The sequence below is a fragment of the Mus caroli genome, unplaced genomic scaffold (genome assembly GCF_978045245.1).
Source record: "Mus caroli unplaced genomic scaffold, Mus_caroli_1 scaffold_3, whole genome shotgun sequence".
In the NCBI taxonomy this organism is placed as follows: domain Eukaryota; kingdom Metazoa; phylum Chordata; class Mammalia; order Rodentia; family Muridae; genus Mus; species Mus caroli.
Genome location: NW_028227258.1, coordinates 82,417,854 through 82,438,550, shown reverse-complemented (window position 1 = coordinate 82,438,550; position 20,697 = coordinate 82,417,854).

The following is a 20,697-nucleotide window of genomic DNA, read 5'->3' as shown; positions in this document are numbered from 1 at the left end:
AATTATTAACTGTAATTTTGCTACTGTTAGGAATTGCTCATATTTTTGGAGACATAGCTTTGCAAAAGGGGTCCTGACTCACAGATTGTGAACTGCTGAGATAGAAGCACAGGTTTCAATCAATCAATCAATCAGTCAAACAAACAAACAAACAAACAAACAAACAAAGAACTCAGAACTACCATGCAGTTGTTCCTGATGTAAAAATTGTTTTTTGCTCATCATTTATTCTCAATGGTGGTTTAATATGACTTACTTTTTCTATGACTATTTTCAATATGCAAGTTGTAATAAAGATTAAACTGACTGGAGGTTTGCAAAGGGAAAGAAAAATAGACAGTTTGTGCAAGTTGTGGGGATCCGAGAAAGTGATTTAATGCATGTGGAAAATGAGACAAAATGATACATATTATGTTAAAACATCAAAGCTTCAAGTTTAACATCAACAGGGTTCTGATAAGTTATTAATCTAGTCTCATGATGGTTAGGAACACTGGCTGCTAAAGCTTGTAAGAGAATACAATTATAGTCACAGGCTCAAAAAGTTTTTAATTTCCGTTGGTTGTTTTCTAAATCCAGACTTCAACGTGCCTCTTATTTTGCTGAAAACATCTCTATCCAATCTCTTCCATCTACCCAGTGCTCTGCCCAAGAGGAACGGGCGTTGTGTTTCTACCCTAGGACCATCTTCTTGGGCCTCAGTCTTGTCTTCCAACTTGTTCCCTTTCCTCCCAGGACATTTCTGTCTTACTACAGATGATGTCCATGCGTCTATCACGTTGATAACCTTAAGGTACTAGTTTTGCTATGGTCGAAGGTGTGAATTCAGTTAAGCTCTTTGTAGATTTACTAACTGCTTTCTCTACATTGGGGACATCAATGTAGATTTCAGACAGTGGTCCTGCTAACATATCTAAAACTTCTGTCTCTTTTTGTCAACTTTAAGAAACTTATGTAAGGTTTAGGGAGTTGTGACTTGACTCCATCTGTCACAGCTCAAATGGGCTCTAGATCCCTCGCCTAAGACAGGCCTGCAGATTTCTAGCATATGTCTGTGATAAAAATCATCTCAGGTCTTTTCTGTCCATAGTCTATATCTGTCCCAGTAGATTTCCACTCTACTGACAGACACCATGCAGCGATCAACTTCACTCTGAAATTGCTCATCTTCCAGTCTCAGGAGGTCCTACAAAGCTGGTCAGGCTTTAGTTCAGCTGAAAGCTGGAAAACTTCTTTTAGGAGAGAATTAGTGAAACAATCCAACTGTGGACAGTAAACCAGATGCTTCTGAAAAAATTTCCTATTGTCTCTTACCAGCCACTGCTTACTTGAACCCTTGCATTGAGCAAACATCCCAGGCCTCCCTCTTCTCAAGCTCACAGTCAGAAGGAGGCACCCAGATGGCATCATGCCTTATCATCAACAAAAGGCTAGAATGTTAAACCCAAAGAAGTCCCTAGAATGACAGGGCTAGAGATAACATCCTAAACAGAAAAAAAAAATTAGGCTAGATAAATAGAGGAATTATTATTGGGTAAGCAGAGGCCTCAAGGTGACTTGCTGTTGGCTAGGAACCACCCTTAAATCACCTGGAACCTCCTTTAATCTTCCTCAGAGGTAATCTGCATTTCAGGAAAGGGCATCTAGTTCTCATTCAATTCCAACGGCACCTCCACCCTGTTGATGGCACATAAAATGGACTTGCTTTTCCACCATTAAGTTCTTCTCTCTGCCTCTTCCTCACCCCACAGATAGTCTTGGCAATCTGATCCCCAATAAGCCTTTCCTTCCCAGTCCAGTTCAGTGGTTTCCCTGTATCCTCACTTACAATATCAGTGTAACTAATCAAAGAAAAACCATCCAATAGCTCTTTATTGATCATATAATGACCTGTGTAAGAGTCTGCATTGGAAAGACAACTTGAACATTAAGTAAACGTGAATAAATAAGTTGACTTGTATTTTCATTAAAGATATATCCTAGCATGCTTTGCTGTGGAAGCAAGTGCATCCCAAATCAGGCTCTGTAACAACAGTAATTCTTACCTATGTGACCAGCTCTGTCACACAGACAGTCTGCCGACAGGACTTCCTGGCCATGATGTGTGCCTGGGAACTATAAGCAAAAGGAAAACCTCTTTCCTAAGGTTGTTCTTTTTCAAGTGTTTTTCTTATAGCCGTGACACAACAAAGGCAGAAATTGCCCAGTATCTGTTCACTTCAAGTTGGTTTCTATCGTCTGAAATCAAGAGAGACATAGCTAACAGATGAGTTAGAGAGAAGCCAAGCAAAAGTTTCCAGTTGGCTCACACTGCCAATGGTCTTACCTCTGCAAATACCTGGAGTAGAATAAGGTAGACAAGTCCAATTATTAGATATTGATTTATTTAGTAATTTGCTGAAAGCACTGTGTGTACTGTGTATCTGCCATGCATGACTTCACTGCTACCTGGAACACAATGACCTGGAGAAATAACTGAGACAATAGGTCATTGTCCTGCTGACTGCCACTTATGCTCTGTAAAACCTTGCCCACTTTCCTGACCCCCCTTGTGGTTTTAGAATATAAAATGAGAACATAAATGACCCAGCATCGAAACCTTTCAGGAGCTGTCCTGGCTTAGGTCCACTGGTAGTATCTCCTCTCCTCCATTCTCATTGTCTGTTTATTCCAGAAACATCCCCAAAAACATACCCAAGAGCCTGCATCTGCCCTTTTGGAAAACTGGGGAAATCCCGAGTCTCTCAATTTTGTATAATTCAAGTTCCCACAAAGCACTGGACTCCAAAGTCTGATGGGTTTTGGTAGAAAGACTGCTAGGTCTTAGGTGCTTTCTGAGAGTTTTGTTTGTTTGCTTTTGTTTTTTTATGTTTAAGATAAGCATTGGATCAGAGGGTGACCCTAGAGACACAGTAACCAATCTCAAACCCTAAAGCTACTCATTTTAAGAGTTTAAAACAATGCTCAAAATTAAAGCAAATTCCACTTTCAACAGATGACTCCCAATTCTGATTTCATAGGTTTTCCTTCTTAATAAGGGTCTAGTACTGTTTGCTGTACAGCCTTAACTGATAGTATTTGAGCAGGGGAAGGGATGAGAGTTAGTCTGGGGCAGCAAGGGGGCACATGGTGATGCAGGAAGGCCTGCTTTTCTCTATAGAGGAGCAGAGAATAGAGTCAGAGCAAAAAACCACTCTGAGGAGAGAAAGGAGTCACATGCTTTCTCCTTGAGCCTTGCCCTCCCCTGGGCAGCAGAGGACAGAGGTCTGTTCTCTCAGAAGAAATAATACAAGATGGGAAGAGACAAGTTGCCAGGCCTGGAACACGTAGACACACTTGAAAGTGATTCTGTAAGATTCTACCTCAACTAAGACTGAATTACTAATCTCAGACTCTCCCAGAACAATATTTGAGCAAATTCAGACCTCAGAAAAAGAGCCTGATTTAGAATGTGGAGCGCAGGGATGCCTGCCATGGGACATGTATTTAGATAGCAGAAACCATCTATAAAAACAGAACACAGTAAATAAAGGCAGATAAAGGTGGACATGTAGAACTGTTTCCAGGAAACAAAGAGTTAGACAGTTCTTAGTTTTTGGAATCACTTCTCAGTGAAGGGAATGAATCTCTTGAAAATAGGAACCTATTAAACATTTGGTAGAGTCAGTGGAAGGTACATTGTCTCACAAAGCAAGGTGTGCTTAAATCTTGATAGAAGTACTAAGGTTGCAGGAATTTATTCCTGAGTCCACAGGATGGGCATAGTGAGCGGTTGTATTGTAGAAGAATAAAGGGTAATGAACATATAGTTAATTACATAATCAGATAAGCTCTCCTTTGCAACCGATGATGTAATTGTTTATTTAAGCAAAGTTACCAGTGAGCTCTCAAATCATTAGGCAAAAGTTGTTGGAGAACTGCACCATAGTTAAAACAATGAAAACAATGATTGTAAATCTGATGGAAAGAACCTTAATCCAGTTATCAAACTCAGCACCACCATCAATGGAACACATTAGGGGTCTATGGTTTGTGATGCATGATAACGATCTACCGAAATGAAAAGTAAGCAGGTTGAAGAGCCCAGGCTAAGGGCTTCTTCTTACAATTTAGACTTAGAATTCTTACAATATCTCAAATTGTAAGTCTAAATTCCAAAACTAATGAGAATCAGTTATTGAGAGCTGTACATAGGAATAAAGTTCCAGAAAAGGAAGCAGAGGCTATGAACCCAAGGAAAGGATGTTTGATGCCCACTCACAGATGCAAAGGCACACACAGATGTCACCCACGTGGCAGTTACTCCCGTCACAGTGGGAGCTCACTTGAAAATCATTTTGGCCAGAGTGCAAGGGAATGTTAGAAGGGATCAAACTGCTGAACCCAGTGAAGGCTGCTAAGGGCCCCAGAGTACTCTCCACACTGCAGGACCTCGGGATCACCTCAAGATCACAGGTGAGTGGAATGCAACATCAGCTCCAAAGAATCTTGGAGGGTCTTGTGCCAGCAGGAACAGGGACAGAGGAACCCTGCTCGACCAGAGGCTGGGATCCACCCAGGTCGGGGCCAGCCCTGCCATCTTCTGTGTGAACCAGGCCGAGGGCATCTAGGGCCCCAGAGGACTCTCCATGCCGCAGGACCCCTAGCACACTCAGGACTTCGAGATCACCTGAGAGCACGTGGGCAACAGAAGCAACAGAGCTTCTTGGGTAGGGTCCCTCGGGCCTTCATCCTCAGCCAGGAGGCAGAGCTAAGACCCAGACCCCTGGGCACCTTCCTTGCCAGAGGAGAGTTGGCCTACAGGGAGGGCTCTGACCCCAGGTCTCAGGAGGTGGATCAGAGCTCCAGACTTCTGGACACCTGCCCTGCAAGAGGAGAGCTTGCCTGCAGAGAGTGCTTTGACCACTGGAACTCAGGTGAGAGTTGGACTTCCTGGAGTACTGACAGAGGCTAACAGAATCACAGGAGGATCAAGCTCTAGCCAGAGACAGCTTGAACATTAACACCAGAGATTTCCAGATAGCGAAAGGCCAATGTAAGAATCTTACTAACAGAAACCAAGAACACTGGGCATCATCAGAACCCAGTACGCCCACCACAGTGAGTCCTGGATACCCCAACATACCCGAAAAGCAAGACATGGATTTAAAATCATATCTCATGATGGTGATAGAAGATTTTAAGAAGGGCATTAATAACTCACTTAAGGAAATACAGGAGAGCAATGCTAAACAGGTAGAAACCCATAAAGAGGAAACACAAAAATCCCTCAAGGAATTACAGGAGAACACTGCAAAACAGGTAGAAGTCCTTAAAAAAGAAACACAAAAATCCCTTAAAGAATTACAGGAAAACATAACCAAACAGAGGATGGAATTGAACAAAACCATCCAAGATCTGAAAATGGAAGTAGAAACAATAAAGAAAACCCAAAGAGAGACAACTCTGGAGATAGAAACCTAGGAAAGAAATCAGGAACCATAGATGTGAGCATAAGCAACAGAATACAAGAGAAGGAAGAGAGAATCTCAGGTGCAGAAGATTCCATAGAGAACATGGACACAACAATCAAAGAAAATACAAAATGCAAAAAGATCCTAACTCAAAACATCCAAGAAATCCAGGACACAATGAGAAGACCAAACCTACCATTAATAGGAGTAGATGAGAATGAAGATTTTCAACTTAAAGGGCCAGCAAATATCTTCAACAAAATTATAGAAGAAAACATCCCATACCTAAAGAAAGAGATGCCCATGAACATACAAGAAGCCTACAGAACTCCAAATAGACTGGACCAGAAAAGACATTCCTCCCGACACATAATAATCAGAACAACAAATACACTAGATAAAGACAGAATATTAAAAGCAGTAAGGGAAAAAGGTCAAGTAACATATAAAGGCAGGTCTATCAGAATTACTCCAGACTTCTCAACAGAGACTATGAAAGCCAGAAGATCCTGGACAGATGTTATACAGACACTAAGAGAACACAAATGCCATCCCAGGCTACTATACCCAGCAAAACTCTCAATTACCATAGATGGAGAAACCAAAGTATTCCAGGATAAAGCCAAATTCACACAATATCTTTCCACGAATCCAGCCCTTCAAAGGATAATAAAGGGAAAACACCAACACAAAGATAGAAACTGCACCCTTGAAAAGCAAGAAAGTAATCCTTCAACAAAACTAAAAGAAGACAGCCACAAGAACAGAATCCCAACTTTAACAACAAAAATGACAGGAAGCAGTAATTACTTTTCTTTGATTTCTCTTAACATCAATGGACTCAATTCCCCAATAAAAAGACATAGACTAATAGACTGGCTACACAAAGAGGACCCAAACTTTTGCTGCTTACAGGAAACCCACCTCAGGGACAAAGACAGAAACTACCTCAGAGTAAAAGGCTGGAAAACAATTTTCCAAGCAAATGGTCTGAAGAAACAAGCTGGAGTAGCCATTCTAATATCAAATAAAATTGACTTTCTCAGTCTGGAGGTTCCTCAGAAATTGGACACAATACTACTGGAAGATCCAGCAATACCTTTCCTGGGCATATACCCAGAAGAAGTTCCAACTAGTAATAAGAACACATGCTCCACTATGTTCATAGCAGCCTTATTTATAATAGCCAGAAGCTGGAAAGAACCCAGATGTCCCTCAACAGAAGAATGGATACAGAAAATGTGGTATATTTACACAATGAAGTTCTACTCAGCTATTAAAAACAATGGATTTAATAAATTCTTGGATATGATCCTTAGTGAGGTAACCCAATCACAAAAGACGTCATTAGATATGCGCTCACTGATAAGTGGATATTAGCCCAGAAACATAGAACACGCAATTTGCAAAACATGAGAAAATCAAGAAGAGGGAAGACCAATGGGTAGATACTTCATTCCTCCTTAGAATAGGGAACAAAATACCCATGAAAGGAGTTATGGAGACAAAGTTTGGAGCTAAGACGAAAGGATGAACTATCCAGAGACTACCCCACGTGGGGATCCATCCCATAATCAGCCACCAAACCCAGACACTATTGCATATGCCAGAAAGATTTTGCTGAAGGAACCCTGTTATAGTTGTCTCATATGAAGGTATGCCAGTGCCTGGCAAATATGAAAGTGGATGCTCACAGTCATCTATAAGATGGAACACAGGGCCCCCAATGGAGAAGCTAGAGAGAGCACCCAGGAGGTGAAGGGATCTGCAGCCCTATAGGTGAAACAACAATATGAACTAACCAGTACCCCCAGAGCTCATATCTCTAGCTGCATATGTAGCAGAAGATGGCCTAGTTGGCCATCACTGGGAAGAGAGGCCCCTTGGTATTGCAAACTTTATATGCCCCTGTACACGGGAATACCAGGGCCAAGAAGTGGGAGTGGGTGGGTAGGGGAGCAGGGCAGAGGGAGGGTATAGGGAACTTTCGGGATAGCATTAGAAATGTATATAAAAATATCTAGTAAAAAACAAATAAATATAAAAAAAGGAATCTGTAAACATAAAAAAAAGAAAAAAGAAAGATAGAGCAAAATATTATAAAAAAGAAAGAAAAAAAGAAAGAAAAAAATTGACTTCCAAAACAAAGTTATCAAAAAAGACAAGGAGGGACACTTCATACTCATCAAAGGTAAAATCTACCAAGATGAGCTCTCAATTCTAAATATCTATGCTCCAAATGCAAGGGCAGCCACATTCATTAAAGAAACTTTAGTAAAGCTCAAAGCACACATTGTACCTCTCACAATAATAGTGGGAGACTTCAACAACACACTCTCACCAATGGACAGATCCTGGAAACAGCAACTAAACAGAGACATATGGACACTAACAGAAGTTATGAAACAAATGGATTTAACAGATATCTACAGAACATTTTATCCTAAAACAAAAGGATATACCTTCTTCTCAGCACCTCATGGTACCTCCTGCAAAATTGACCATATAATTGGTCACAAAACAGACCTTAACAGATCCAAAAAATATTGAAATTATCCCATGCATCCTATCAGATTACCACAAAATAGGGCTGATGTTCAATAACAACATAAATTATAGAAAGCCAACATTCACGTGGAAACTGAACAACACTCTACTCAATGATACCTTCGTCAAGGGAGAATTAAAGAAGAAATTAAAGATCTTCTAGAGTTTAATGAAAATGAAGCCACTACATGCCCAAACTTATGGGACACAGTGAAAGCAGTCCTGAGAGGAAAACTAATAGCTCTGAGTGCCTCCAAAAAGAAACTAGAGAGAGCATACACTAGTAGACTGACAGCACACCTAAAAGCTCTAGAACTAAAGGAAGCAAATTCACCCAAGAGGAGTAGATGGCAGGAAATAATCAAACTCAGGGCTGAAATCAACTAAGTGGAAACAAAAAGAACTATTCAAAGAATCAACCAAACCAGGAGCTGGTTCTTTGAGAAAATCAACAAGATAGATAAACCCTTAGCCAGACTAGCTAGAGGCCACAGGGACAGTATCCTAATTAACAAAATCATAAATGAAAAAGGAGACATAACAACAGATCCGGAGGAAATCCAAAACATCATCTGATCCTACTACAAAAGGCTATATTCAACAAAACTGGAAAACCTGGATGAAATGGACAACTTCCTAGACAGATGCCAGGTACCAAAGTTAAATCAGGATCAGATTAACCATTTTAACAGTCTCATTTTCCCTCAAGAAATAGAAGCAGTCATCAATAGTCTCCCAATCAAAAAAGCCCAGAACCAGATGGGTTTAGTGCAGAGTTCTATCAGACCTTCAAAGAAGACCTAATTCCAACTCTCCTCAAACTATTCCACAAAACAGAAACAGAAGGTACTCTACCCAACTCATTCTATGAAGGCACAATTACTCTGATACCTAAACCACACAAAGATCCAACAAAGAAAGAGAACTTCAGACCAATATCCCTTATGAATATCGATGCAAAAATACTCAAAAAAATCCTCACAAACTGAATCCAAGAACACATCAAAACGATCATCCATCATGACCAAGTAGGCTTCATCCCAGGGATGCAGAGATGGTTTAATATACAGAAATCCATCAATGTAATCCCCTATATAAACAAACTCAAAAACAAAAACCACATGATCATCTCGTTAGATGCTGAGAAAGCATTTGACAAGATCCAACACCCATTCATGATAAAAGTCATGGGAAGATCAGGAATTCAAGGCCCATACCTAAACATAATAAAAGCAATATACAGCAAATCAGTAGCCAACACCAAAGTAAATGGAGACAATATGCAGATGATATGATAGTGTATATAAGTGACCCTAAAAGTTCCACCAGAGAGCTCCTAAACCTGATAAACAGCTTCCATGCAGTAGCTGGATAAAAAATTAACTCAAGCAAATCTGTGGTCTTTCTCTACACAAAGGATAAACATGCTGAAAAAGAAATTAGGGAAACAATACCCTTCACAATAGTCACAAATAATATAAAATACCTTGTGACTCTAACTAAGGAAGTGAAAGATCTGTATGACAAGATCTTCAAGTCTCTGAAGAAAGAAATTTAAGAAGATCTCAGAAGGGAAAGATCTCCCATGCTCATGGACTGGCAGGATTAATATAGTAAAAATGACTATCCTGCCAAAAGCAATCTACAGATTCAATGCAATCCCCATCAAAATTTCCACTCAATTCTTCAAAGAGTTAGAAAGGGCAATTTGCAAACTCATCTGGTGTAGCCTCCCCTCCCCAGCCTGAAACCTGCTCTCTCAGGTTTCACTGTTTACATTGGGGTGGAGCTTGCCGCTCAATCTTTCTGCCACACCCACTGCTGGAGCCTGCTGCTTTCCTGTTCCGGAGCCATACACGTGGTCACCCTGCTACTGGACCCCAAGATTATTTGGTGGGAATCGGGCCCCTTCCCCTCCTTCATAACTGCATGTCAGAATAGTAGAATTGAGCTTTGATCAGAATTTTGTCTTAGCTACATCTTTTTCTCGCCCGCCTAGCTCCCTCTTCTCTTCCAGGTTTCCAAGATGCCTTTCCAGACTAGAACCCAGACATGTGAGCCACTGGCCGGACACAACAATCTGGAATAACCAAAAACCTAGGATAGCAAAAACTAGTCTCAACAATAAAAGAACCTCCGGAGGAATCACCATGCCTGACCTCAAACTGTACTACAGAGCAATTGTGATAAAAAACTGCATGGTACTGGCATAGCGACAGACAAGTAGACCAATGGAATAGAATTGAAGACCCAGAAATGAACCCACATACCTATGGTCACTTAATCTTTGACAAGGGAGCAAAAACCATCCAGTGGAAAAAAGACAGCATTTTCAACAAATGGTGCTGGCACAACTGGCAGTTATCATGTAGAAGAATGTGAATTGATCCATTCCTATCTCCTTGTACCAAGGTCAAATCTAAGTGGATTAAGGAACTCCACATAAAACCAGAGACACTGAAACTTATAGAGGAGAAAGTAGGGAAAAGCATCGAAGATATGGGCACAGGGAAAAAATTCCTAAACAGAACAGCAATGGCCTGTGCTGTAAGATCAAGAATTGACAAATAGAACCTCATAAAATTGCAAAGCTTCTGTAAGGCAAAAGATACTGTCAATAAGACAAAAAGGCCACCAACAGATTGGGAAAGAATTTTTACCAATCCTAAATCTGATAAGGGAACTAATATCGAATATATACAAAGAGATCAAGAAGCTGAACTCCAGAAATTCAAACAACCCCATTAAAAATGGGGTACAGAGCTAAACAAAGAACTCTCAACTGAGGAATACCGAAGGGCTGAGAAGCACTTGAAAAAATGTTCAACATCCTTAATCATCAGGGAAATGCAAATCAAAACAACCTTGAGATTTTACCTCACACCAGCCAGAATGGCTAGGATCAAAAATTCAGGTGACAGCAGATGCTGGCGAGGATGTGGAGAAAGAGGAACACTCCATTGCTGGTCGGATTGCAAGCTTATACAACCACTCTGGAAATCAGTTTGGTGTTTCCTTAGAAAACTGAACATAGTACTACCGGAGGATCCAGCAATACCTCTCCTGGGCATATACCCAGAAGATGTTCCAACTGGTAATAAGTAGAGATGCTCCACTATGTTCATAGCAGCCCTATTTATAATAGCCAGAAGCTGGAAAGAACCCAGATGTCCCTCAACAGAAGAATGGATACAAAAAATGTGGTATATTTACACAATGGAGTACTACTCAGCTATTAAAAAGAATGAATTTATGAAATTCTTAGGCAAATGGATGTATCTGGAGGATATTGTTCTGAGTGAGGTAACCCAATCACAAAAGAAGTCACTTGATATGCACCCACCGATTAATGGATATTAGCCTAGAAACCTAGAATACCTAAGATACAATTTGCAAAACAGAAGAAAATCAAGAAGAAGGAAGGCCAATGCATGGACACTTCATTCCTCCCTAGAATAGGGAACAAAATACCCATGGAAGGAGTTGCAGATACTAAGTTTGGAGCTAAGACAAAAGGATGGACCATCCAGAGACTGCCCCACTCGAGGTTCCATCCCATAATCAGCCACCAAACCCAGACACTATTGCATACACCAGTAAGATTTTGCTGAAGGGACCCTGATATAGCTGTCTCTTGTGAGGCTAAGCCAGTGCCTGGCAGATACAGAAGTGGATGCTCACAGTCATCTATAGGATGGAACACAGGGCCCCCAATGGAGAAGCTAGAGAAAGCACCCAAGGAGCTGAAGGGGTTTGCAACCCTATAGGTGGAACAACAATATGAACTAACCAGTACCCCCAGAGCTCGTGTCTCTAGCTGCATATGTAGCAGAAGATGGCCTAGTTGGCCATCATTGGGAAGAGAGGCCCCTTGGTCTTGCAAACTTTATATGTACAGGGGAACGCCAGGGCCAAGAAGTGGGAGTGGGTGGGTTGGGGAGCATGGCGGAGGAGAGGGTATAGGGGACTTTGGGGATAGCATTTAAAATGTAAATGAAGAAAATATCTAAGAAAAAATTAAAAGAAAAAAGAAGGGCTCAAACTTAATTACAATGTTTTTGTCGAGCATTTTGACAGCATCAATCCAAACTTTCAATGTGTACCTCTCTCACCGTGTCTAAGCACGTATTGTGAACATTCACATCAAGTGTGTAAGATAAACACAAAGATATTAATGATGTCCTTCAATTTTGGTAGGGAAATACTAAAAACAGTCTCTATGACTGTATGAGAAAATAGAAATTGAGTTATTGGAAGAGACTAAGTGGTATTTAATTTTTCCTTGTATCTTTGCTGTTGTTTTGAAGACAAATTTGTCTGTTGAAACAATATGCAAACCTAATTTAATGAAATTGATGTTTAGTCCAGACAGAACTGATGGACACCATAAGAATCCTACAGAAAAGGTCAAACTCTCATCTTGGGAAGCGTTTTCTTTGTGACAGTTTTGAACCCCAACCCATATGTAGAGTTTTTGTTTGTGTGTTCTTGTAGGCAAGGGCGTTGCCTACGAATGGGGCCCCTGATGGACTTCTCAAAGTGTGTTCTTGGATGAACAGAGTTAGGGAGCTAAGGAAGGGAGCCAGGGAAGACTGCACACAAGCTGAGAAAATTATATTGGCTCTGTAGCCTTGGAACAACATCTGCTCTGGCAAAAAAAAAAAAAAAAAAAAAAAAAAAAAAACAACAAAACAAAACAAAACAGCACTATGCAATATTAAGGTTAATCATAGGTGATTGGACATCTACAATTGTTGCATCAGTCATTGAAAAGGGATACACTTACAAGAAATCGTGAGGCGTGTGTGGTCTGCTGCTCACAGAAACTCTCTCTACGGTGCAAACATCCAATATGAAACTTCCCCGTGTTTCTCCCCTCCCTACAGGATGCACACACATCTGTTGGAATCCAGTGAGACTGATTTGATGGTCCCTCACCTCAGAGTTAAGAAATATGTCCCTCTCTTATATTGAGGTGAACAGATTTATTGCCAAGACGCTCGCTACACAGGGAATATTACTTTTAAGTTTTGGGAGTGTGGAAGAATAAAGTGCAATGCAAGGCAGGGTATAACTCTAAGCCTGTAAAGGAGGCAGTTCTGCAGAGCATCTTGCCTTGTGATGAGATTTCAGCCATCTCCAACTTTCTGTCTTTGGTAGAACTCGTGTTGTGATTTTCCACTAGGTGTTTCAGAACCGAAATAAACAGGGTCTCATGGCCGCACATCACCCTTGCCCAGTATAATTCCATACCCAGGAGAGAGGGCCGGTGACATACCTTCTCAGACCAGTCTGCCAGGGAGAGTTAAGTCTGTAAGATTCCACATTCACTGGTTACAATAAGTGCTTGACTTAATGAGCCCACTGGGGAAACATTTCAGGCTCTGATTGGAAAAAGGCCTTCAAAAATAACAGGGCAAATAGTTCCAGGTCTCTGTGACCTGAAACGTCTAATTAGGCTAAAGAATTACTAGTGCATCTCTGAGAGAACTGAGGCCGTGCAGCCTGATGAGTCAGTGGAGATTCATTGCCATGTGATCGGGGAACGGTGTGGCGTAGCTGTGCCCCGGCTGTTGGTGGCATTCGACAAGGATGCACTCTGCGCTTCCATGCTTCTAACACAAGTTTATTTGTGATGTCTCCACCTTATAGGAAACTACATGATGAAGTCCAAACACCAATAAAAGGACAATGAAAGCCGCCATTGAGAGACAGATGGCACATGGAGAGTTAGAGGCACAGCTGGGACATAAATGAAACAGTAGTGATTTCAAACACATGAACGCTCTTGGTACAGTCATCCACGGGTCATATATGTGAACGAGGATAGTTGCAGGAGAGAGATGGGGCTGGCAGAGGATGTGTGCGGTTTCTGAGCTGATCCCAAATTATCAAGCAGGCATACAGTGCCCTCTGGTGGTCATATGTGAAACTGCATCTTCCCATATGAATGAATGATTACTAGTCCTTAAAGATTAAAGTTGGGCAATCAGGTTCCTGATGTTATGAGAATAACTGATTTTAAGCATTTGATTGAATTTTCCACGGTCTTTAAAGTTGAAAGTCTCATCCTAGAGGAGCTCTAGTTTTATAAGCGTTTTCATCTTTGGCAGTGACTCCAAGGAAGACCTGGATAACTGCATCAGGCTAAGACCCAAGCTGTCCTCTTGAGGGCTAGGGCATCTTGTGAGCAGATGCCTACTGGATCCTCAGGAGAATAACACACATGGCATTTAGTGAGCAGTAAATAAGAGAATGAAGTAGAAAATATGGTTTAAAAAGATATTTATTTATTTTTAAAAAGATTTATTTTATGTATGTGAGTACACTGTTGCTATCTTCAGACACACCAGAAGAGGGCATCAGATCCCATTACAGACGGTTGTGAGTCCCCACGTGGTTGCTGTGAATTGAACTTGTGACCTCTGGAAAAGCAGTCAGTGCTCTTAACCCCTGAGCCATTTATCGAGTCCTTACCTTATTTATATATATGAGTGTGTTTTTTTCTGTATGTATGTCCGTACACCAGAAAAAGGCACCAAATCCCATGAGACTACAGTTATAGACAGTTGTTAGCATCTGTGTGTGTGCTGTGAGTTTAACTCAGGACCTTTGGAAGATCAGCCAGTGCTAAGCCATCAATTTAGCTCCCCAGTTGACTCCTTGTAGTTTACATGAGAGAATGATGCGCAGTCTGATAGGCATTAGAGGTTCTTTTTTTTTTTCTCCCATCTTGTCTAATAGTTTTCAAGATAAAACATTTCCATGCCTGTGTTGGTGATTTATATCTTGTTTTTGTTATTCCATCATAGTTGGCAAGCATATTGCAATTTGTTTATCTTTCCCATTATTTATGGACATGAATCTATGTACCATTCTTAACCGTACACGAATGGTTGTATGCTTTCTCTAGTTCAATCCCTCTTCTGTGCAAGTTGAAGGGTCCAACTCAGGCTGTCAGGTTTGGCAGCAAGCATCTTATTTACTCTCTTGAGTCAACTTGCTGGTCCACTATTGCTCTGTGATGACTAGAGAGGACTTAAAGATTTCCTATTAGAATAGCTTTCATACACTGTATCATCGTGTGTGAGTTAACAGATGCCAAGAAATTGTAAGCTCTTTTGACTTCGTAATGACTTAATGACTATTTACATCAGTAAGGGGAAACCACAAGATACATAGAAATTCTGTCTGATAAAATCAGGATGCTTGTGTACTTAGGGAGGATTAAGAAGGGCTTGAAGACCAGAAGCCTGTGGTGCTGAAGATGGGGGAGTTCCCTTATCTGTGACAGACACAATGCTGATGAAAAGGCAGATTTCAAATGCATTCCTGAGTCTGCAGTATTTGAAAGCATGGCAGGCACGGTCTGGGTGGAACTCGAAAGTTTGGAAGGAGCACAGAAACAGACACAGGAAAACAAGCACCCATCCTGGAAGAGGAGACCTTCCCAGTGTTCTGTCTTGTCCAAGGGTTCTGACAGAGAGCTGTAAGTGCCCATGCCCTAGATTTAAACGAGATGTGCTGGAGATGTAGCAGGAGTGTAAGTGGGCTGACTGTTCACACCTGCCCCTCGGTCACTTTAGAGTTCTGAGAATGTACACAGTAGCCTTGCACGCGACAGACTTACGCTGCTAGGACACCAGGGCTGTTTTCCTCTTTGTCCACATTTGCTTATTTTCAACCCAAAGACTCAACTTCATTGTCTATACTCAAGAGAAGTCCTGGTCTCTCCTGCTCCAGTTCTTTTAAAAATTATAAATGTGAATCAAGGAAAATGTAAAATGCAAAAAGATCCTAACTCAAAACATCCAAGAAATACAGGACGCAATGAGAAGACCAAACCTACGGATAATAGGAGTGGATGAGAATGAAGATTTTCAACTCAAAGGACCAGCAAACATCTTCAACAAAATTATAGAAGAAAACTTCCCAAATCTAAAGAAAGAGATGCCCATGAACATACAAGAAGCCTACAGAACTCCAAATAGACTGGACCAGAAAAGAAATACCTCCCGACACATAATAATCAGAGCAACAAATGCTCTAAATAAAGATAGAATACTAAAAGCAGTAAGAGAAAAAGGCCAAGTAACATATAAAGGCAAGCCTATCAGAATTACACCAGATTTTTCACCAGAGACTATGAAAGCCAGAAGATCCTGGACGGATGTTATACAGACACTAAAAGAACACAAATTCCAGCCCAGGCTACTATACCCAGCCAAACTCTCAATTAACATAGATGGAGAAACCAAAGTATTCCACGACAAAACCAAATTCACACATTATCTCTCCATGAATCCAGCCCTTCAAAGGATAATAACAGAAAAAAACCAATACAAGGACAGGAACCACGCCCTAGAAACAACAAGAAGGTAATCCCTCAACAAACCTAAAAGAAGACAGCCACAAGAACAAAATGCCAACTTTAACAACAAAAATAACAGGAAACAACAATTACTTTTCCTTAATATCTCTTAATATCAATGGACTCAACTCCCCGATAAAAAGACATAGACTAACAAACTGGCTACACAAACAAGACCCAACATTTTGCTGCTTACAGGAAACTCATCTCAGAGAAAAGGATAGACACTACCTCAGAATGAAAGGCTGGAAAACAATTTTCCAAGCAAATGGCATGAAGAAACAAGCTGGAGTAGCCATTCTAATATCTGATAAGATTGACTTCCAACCCAAAGTCATTAAAAAAGACAGGGAGGGACACTTCATACTCATCAAAGGTAAAATCCTCCAAGAGGAACTATCAATCCTGAATATCTATGCTCCAAATACAAAGGCAGCCACATTCATTAAAGAAACTTTAGTAAATCTCAAAGCACACATTGCACCTCATACAATAATAGTGGGAGACTTCAACACACCACTTTCACCAATGGACAGATCATGGAAACAGAAACTAAACAGGGACACAGTGAAACTAACAGAAATTATGAATCAAATGGATCTGGCAGATATCTACAGAACATTCTATCCTAAAACAAAAGGATATACCTTCTTCTCAGCACCTCATGGTACCTTCTCCAAAATTGACCACATAATTGGTCACAAAGCAGGCCTCAACAGATATAAAAATATTGAAATTGTCCCATGCATCCTATCAGATCACCATGGACTAAGGCTGATCTTCAATAACAAAATAAATAATAGAAAGCCAACCTTCACGTGGAAACTGAACAACACTCTTCTCAATGATACCTTGGTCAAGGAAGGAATAAAGAAAGAAATTAAGGACTTTTTAGAGTTCAATGAAAATGAAGCCACAACATACCCAAACTTATGGGACGCAATGAAAGCATTTCTAAGAGGAAAACTCATAGCTCTGAGTGCCTCCAAAAGGAAACTAGAGAGAGCACACATTAGCAGCTTGACAACACACCTAAAAGCACTAGAACAAAAGGAAGCAAATTCACCCAAGAGGAGTAGACGGCAGGAAATAATCAAACTCAGGGGTGAAATCAACCAAGTGGAAACAAGAAAAACTATTCAAAGAATCAACCAATCAAGAAGCTGGTTCTTTGAGAAAATCAACAAGATAGATAAACCCTTAGCCAGACTCACTAGAGGGCACAGGGAAAGCATCCTAATTAACAAAATCAGAAATGAAAAAGGAGACATAACAACAGATCCTGAAGACATCCAAAACACCATCAGATCCTTCTACCAAAGGCTATACTCAACAAAACTGGAGAACCTGGATGAAATGGAAAAGTTCCTAGACAGATACCAGGTACCAAAGTTGAATCAAGATCAGGTTAATGATCTAAACAGCCCTATATCCCCCAAAGAAATAGAAGCAGTCATTAATAGTCTCCCAACTAAAAAAAGCCCAGGACCAGATGGGTTTAGTGCAGAGTTCTATCAGACCTTCAAAGAAGATCTAATCCCAGTTCTTCACAAACTATTCCACAAAATAGAAACAGAAGGTACTCTACCCAACTCATTCTATGAAGCCACAATTACTCTGATACCTAAACCACAAAAAGACCCAACAAAGATAGAAAACTTCAGACCAATATCCCTTATGAATATTGATGCAAAAATCCTCAATAAAGTTCTTGCTAACCGAATCCAAGAACACATCAAAACAATCATCCATCCTGACCAAGTAGGTTTCATCCCAGGGATGCAGGAATGGTTCAATATACGGAAATCCATCAACGTAATCCAGTATATAAACAAACTCAAAGACAAAAACCACATGGTCATCTCCTTAGATGCGGAAAAAGCATTTGACAAGATCCAACACCCATTCATGATAAAAGTCTTGGAAATATCAGGAATTCAAGGCCCATACCTAAACATGATAAAAGCAATCTACAGCAAACCAGTAGCCAACATCAAAGTAAATGGTGAGAAGCTTGAAGCAATCCCTCTAAAATCAGGGACTAGACAAGGCTGTCCACTTTCTCCATACCTATTCAACATTGTACTTGAAGTCCTAGCCAGAGCAATTCGACAACAAAAGGAGATCAAAGGGATACAAATTGGAAAAGATGAAGTCAAAATATCACTTTTTGCAGATGATATGATAGTATATATAAGTGACCCTAAAAATTCCACCAGAGAACTCCTAAGCCTGATAAACAGCTTCGGTGAAGTAGCTGGATATAAAATTAACTCAAACAAATCAATGGCCTTTCTCTACACAAAGAATAAACAGGCTGAGAAAGAAATTAGGGAAACAACACCCTTCTCAATAGTCACAAATAATATAAAATATCTTGGCGTGACTCTAACTAAGGAAGTGAAAGATCTGTATAATAAAAATTTCAAGTCTCTGAAGAAAGAAATTATAGAAGATCTCAGAAGATGGAAAGATCTCCCATGCTCATGGATTGGCAGGATCAACATTGTAAAAATGGCTATCTTGCCAAAAGCAATCTACAGATTCAATGCAATCCCCATCAAAATTCCAACTCAATTCTTCAACGAATTAGAAAGTGCAATCTGCAAATTCATCTGGAATAACAAAAAACCTAGGATAGCAAAAACTCTTCTCAAGGATAAAAGAACCTCTGGTGGAATCACCATGCCGGACCTAAAGCTCTACTACAGAGCAATTGTGATAAAAACTGCATGGTACTGGTATACTGACAGAAAAATAGACCAATGGAATAGAATTGAAGACCCAGAAATGAACCCACACACCTATGGTCACTTGATCTTCGACAAGGGAGCTAAAAACATCCAGTGGAAGAAAGACAGCATTTTCAACAAATGGTGCTGGCACAACTGGTTGTTAACATGTAGAAGAATGCGAATCGATCCATTCCTATCTCCTTGTACTAAGGTCAAGTCTAAGTGGATCAAGGAACTTCACATAAAACCAGAGACACTGAAACTTATAGAGGAGAAAGTGGGGAAAAGCCTTGAAGATATGGGCACAGGGGAAAAATTCCTGAATAGAACAGTAATGGCTTGTGCTGTAAGATCGAGAATTGACAAGTGGGACCTCATGAAACTACAAAGCTTCTGCAAGGCTAAAGACACCATCAATAAGACAAAAAAACCACCAACAGATTGGGAAAGGATCTTCACCTATCCTAAATCAGATAAGGGACTAATATCCAATATATATAAAGAACTCAAGAAGGTGGACTCCAGAAAGTCAAATAACCCCATTAAAAAATGGGGCTCAGAACTGAACAAAGAATTCTCACCTGAGGAATACCGAATGGCAGAGAAGCACCTGAAAAAATGTTCAACATCCTTAATCATCAGGGAAATGCAAATCAAAACAACCCTGAGATTCCACCTCACACCAGTCAGAATGGCTAAGATCAAAAATTCAGGTGACAGCAGATGCTGGCGAGGATGTGGAGAAAGAGGAACACTCCTCCATTGTTGGTGGGATTGAAAGCTTGTACAACCACTCTGGAAATCAGTTTGGCGGTTCCTCAGAAAATTGGACATAGTACTACCGGAGGATCCAGCAATACCTCTCCTGGGCATATATCCAGAAGATGCCCCAACCGGTAAAAAGGACACATGCTCCACTATGTTCATAGCAGCCCTATTTATAATAGCCAGAAGCTGGAAAGAACCCAGATGTCCCTCAACAGAGGAATGGATACAGAAATTATGGTACATTTACACAATGGAGTACTACTCAGCTATTAAAAAGAATGAATTTATGAAATTCCTAGCCAAATGGATGGACCTGGAGGGCATCATCTTGAGTGAAGTAACACAATCACAAAAGAACTCACACAATATGTATTCATTGATAAGTGGATATTAGCCCAAAACTTAGGATACCCAAGATATAAGATACAATTTGATAAACGCATGAAACTCAAGAAGAATGAAGACCAAAGTGTGGACACTGTGCACCTTCTTAGAATTGGGAACAAAACACCCAGGGAAGGAGTTACAGAGACAAAGTTCGTAGCTGGGATGAAAGGATGGACCATTTAGAGACTGCTGTATCCAGGGATCCGTCCCATAATCAGCTTCTAAACGCTGACACCATTGCATACACTAGCAAGATTTTGCTGAAAGGACCCAAATATAGCTGTCTCTTGTGAGACGATGCCGGGGCCTAGCAAACACAGGAGTGGATGTTCACAGTCAGCTATTGGATGTATCACAGGGCTCCCAATGGAGAAGCTAGAGAAAGTACCCAAGGAGCTAAAGGGATCTGCAACCCTATTGTTGGAACAACATGATG